Consider the following 4,485-nt stretch of genomic DNA (forward strand, 5'->3'; position numbering starts at 1 on the left):
GCATTCCATCTAAAGCCTTAAACAACAAAACGCCCTACGAGGTTCTATTAGGAAAACACCCACAATATGATCACATGAGGGTGTTCGGCTGTCTCACTTACCATTGGAACAGCGACACGAAGGGGGATAAGTTTGAACCGAGAGGACGACGAGGGGTCTTCCTTGGATATCCTTATGGCACAAAGGGGTACCGAATTTATGATCTTGAACAAAAGAAAATTGTTATTTCCAGGCATGTGAAGTTCATAGAAGAGTTTTTCCCCTTCTCAGAAGATAATCTCAACAGTCAGATTGACCGCCATGAGATCACCAAGACTAGTGAACATGAAGAAAGTGGAAAAGAATTTGAAGATTGGTTAAAAAGGGGAGACACACCTGATTGGTTGAAAGAGGGAGATACACCCACTGATGAGCAACCTTACGTGCATGAAGATTCATCTACTCAAAATAATGACTTGGGCCCACAAGCTGATGAGAACATGCATGAAAATGATATGCATGAAAAGGACTCCCCCATTGATCATCATGCTATCAGCGACGACGACCTTCCTAGACATCACGAAAATACAAGTGAGTTCCAAGCACCAGTGGAGCCCACTCGACCCACAAGGATTCGGTCACAACCATCACATTTGAAGGACTACGCAGTGAAGCTTCCACCTTCGATAGACCATGCAAAACCATCTCACGATCAAGCCTCCTCCACGGTACATCCCTTAGCTCATTATATTTCATATAAAAATTTCAGCGCTAATCACTTGGCATTTCTTTCTGCCATCGACTCTCACGATGAGCCAAAGAATTTTCAACAAGCTTCACAGGATGTTAGATGGCAAGACGCCATGAAGAAAGAGATAAGAGCATTGCAACAAAACGGTACGTGGACCCTCGAAGAGCTACCTGAAGGAAAGAAGGCCATTGATTCCAAATGGGTCTATAAAATCAAATACAAACCAAATGGTGATGTCGAAAGATACAAGGCACGACTCGTTGCAAAAGGGTTCACCCAACAAGAGGGGGTGGATTATCACGACACGTTCGCTCCGGTTGCAAAATTGGCAACTATGAGGACGCTGTTGACCTTGGCTGTAAAAAGAGACTGGTTCATACACCAACTCGATGTTAACAACGCATTCCTACATGGGGATCTTGAAGAAGAAGTTTACATGAAGATTCCGCAAGGCTTCACAAGAGAAAAAGAAACTCGTGTTTGTCGCCTACGAAAGTCCATTTACGGACTCAAACAAGCCTCTCGAAATTGGTATCACAAGTTCACAAAGGCCCTGGTTGAAATGGGCTACACGCAATCTATCGCAGATCCTTCCTTGTTTATATATAAAACCGACATAGTTCATGTGGTAGCTCTTATATATGTTGATGATGTTATCATTGTCGGTAATAACATGAGTAAAATACAAGCTACCAAAACTGAATTAAATCGTCGATTCACCATTAAAGATCTTGGTAGCTTGAAATACTTTCTTGTCATCGAGGTGGTTCGAACGAGAGACGGCATTGTGCTCAGCCAAAGAAAATACACATTGGACATACTTCGAGATATGGGTCTGGAAGGTTGCAGACCTAGCGCTTTTCCTATGGAACAAGGCCTAAAATTAGACAAAAGTGATGCCGAGGAACGAGTAGACGCAGGTCAGTATCGAGGCCTTATTGGTCGTCTGTTGTACTTACAGGCCACACGACCCGATATTGCATACTCCGTTAATTTGTTAAGTCAGTTCGTGGCTGACCCAAGACAGCCCCATCTCGATGCTGCACTTCGTGTCGTGCGTTACCTCAAGACCACCTTGGGGCAAGGGATTTTGTTACCAAAAGAAGGTGGTACTCAGCTCATTACATATTGTGATTCTGATTGGTTAGGTTTCCCGTTTACAAGACGCTCTAGGACTGGCTATTTCCTTATACTTGGTGGAGCTCCGGTCTCTTGGAAATCGAAGAAACAGTCAGTCGTCTCTCGGTCCTCGGCAGAGGCGGAATACCGTGCCATGGCTACAACAGTTAGTGAAGTTCTATGGTTTAGGTGGCTTCTTACTGAACTGGATGCTCCTCAAGAAGGTCCTACAATTGTGTTATGTGACAATAACGCTGCTCGTCACATAGCCAACAACCCCGTTTTTCATGAACGGACCAACCACGTAGAAATGGATTGTTATTTCGTACGGGAATGGGTCGAGTCCAAGGAAATTTCACCCACTTACATCAAGTCCCACCTGCAAATTGTTGATTTACTTACAAAAGCTCTTGGAGGACAACAACTCAGTTTTTTTACTCAACAATTTGGGCATTACTAATCTCCATGCTCCAACTTGAGAGGGAGTATTGGAATTAGTCATATTGTTTCCTTCTTTATCTTTCCCTAGTCATCGCCTTTTTCTTAGGGATTGATTGATCTGTGGCCTTATTTAGCTTTTTCCTTTCTATTTATTGTAATCGTGTTTAGCCATTTAGAGACACAGAGCTTTACAGAAATTTATATACCATTGTCTCTCTGATTATCTTTTCTTCAATAAACGTTATCAAATTTTTTTATACTACAAAGCAAAAAAAATGGACCTTTAAAGTGCCATTTCAGCCTGCAATGCAGCAAGTTCATCTTCTTGACCTGCGTTCTAGAGGGGAGGTGGATGTGTTGATTGTCTACCCATAGGTACATGGAGTGTAGAAGTTGTTCTTCCAACACAACTCTTTCTAATTCTTCAAGTTCAGCCTCCAGCTCATCTTGCATATTTATACCATCATGATTTTTTTCTCAAAATTATATAAGTCTTTATAAAGTTAAAAAGAGTTTTTTACTTTACCTCATCAAAATCAGCTGCTGCACCAATTGGTGTTGACAATGCTTCCTAAATTTGTTTCGTGTTCTCTGTTTGCTCACTTATCTCATCCATTGTCTTGTCCACGTCATCAATATTCTTGTATCACAAAAAAATCAAAAAAAATGTAATCGTGTTTCTTTTTTACTTAGGGTTTTTTTTCCTTCTCACTAAGCCTTGCATATGTAAAGTGGTTGAATGGTTGATAATGTCTTTTCAATAGAGTAAATGACCAATTTACCCTTATATTATTATTTACACAGTAACCGATTTTGAAACTTACACAGCTTTTTGTTGTCTCTGTTGTAGTCTTTGCACCTTCAAGAATTATCATCTGGTGTCCATGGATAAATATTAATTATTTAAAATAACTTTTAGTGAAAATATAAAACATAATGTAAAATTGCTAATGTTTTAATGATGCAAAAATTTAAAGGCACCTGATCATGAATACACAATTGAAAATTGCCAAGCTGTTGAATTTGTTGTTCATAAAGTATTTTTCGCTTCAAACACTATATTGCAGCTGAATAATTCCATAATGAGAAACAATATAATTAGTATAAATTAACTTTGCAAAGAATAAGAGATTAAGGTGTTGTTTGTTTTTTGGAAAAAACCTCTTCACACCTCTTATTGCTGTGCGGCGCAGCACACGCGCAGCACTTTTCATCTCGCAGCTGTTTGTTTTTCAGAAGTCTTCGGATTAAAAAACCTCTGCGCGTGCTCTTTTTGGCGCAACACTTGTTTTGCCTCTTCCAACCTCTTCTTCTTCTTTTTTTCTTGATAAAATATTGATTATATATTATTGAAATCTTATTTCACATTTTTTTTTGTTTATTCTTGTTGAATTTTTTTTCTTTTTTTATATTGAATAATAATAATTTGTTGATGAAATATCATTATTTTATGCTAAAATATCTTTATTTTTTGTTAAAATATCATTATTTTTTGCTGAAATATCATAAATTATTGGCGAAATGTCATACATTATTAAATTTTCGGTATTAAAAAACTATATTCGAATTATAAAATCAGTTTATTTTAATTTTTTAATATCTGCAGCAGTATGCAGATGTTAAAAAACAAACACGCTTCTTATTACAGTCTGCAGCCGTTTGGTCCACCTCTTTTACTGCAGAGGGCTGTAGAGGTGGTCCGCAGACTTTATGAATTTTTGCTTCAAAAAAACAAACAGCACCTAAGAGTGCACAGAATAATAATTTTAAAACTTAATTAATAGCCCTTTGTTTTTCGTTCTAGTGAACTCCTTTGCCTGTTCAACCTCTGTACTGACTTTCTTCAGAAGCACTTTTTCTTTCTTCTCTATCATTTCAAGTGTGTGCACAAATATTCAATAATTCAAAACAAGAGAAAAAACGGGGTAAAAACATTAGGATCACTCCATGCTTTAACACAACAGTCATTCGAATCAAGAAAAGCATTTTTCTTCAATCACAAGTTACTAATTCACAGATCTGGTGAAGTTACATTAACCATAAAAGTAAGAAGAAACATAAAAACAACATATCACAAGTCGATCTTCTCCTTAGGGAAGGATTAGCTTCTAATACCAATTAGCTAGAGCATTGGCAAAAGGGTATGTTTATTTTCTAAAATTAAGTAGCTTTAAACGGGATGAAGTATAACATCT

At 37.8% G+C, this 4,485-nt stretch overlaps 1 pseudogene; it reads right to left on the reverse strand.

Annotated features, from left to right (window-relative positions):
* Positions 1-2,509: 2,509 nt before the first annotated feature.
* On the reverse strand, positions 2,510-4,179 carry LOC145162241 (vacuolar protein sorting-associated protein 32 homolog 1-like; annotated as a pseudogene).
* Between the last annotated feature and the right edge of the window lie 306 nt (positions 4,180-4,485).

Source organism: Lactuca virosa, chromosome 3, assembly GCF_052849685.1.
Source record: "Lactuca virosa cultivar CGN04683 chromosome 3, Lactuca_virosa_CGN04683_v6, whole genome shotgun sequence".
Lineage (NCBI taxonomy): Eukaryota > Viridiplantae > Streptophyta > Magnoliopsida > Asterales > Asteraceae > Lactuca > Lactuca virosa.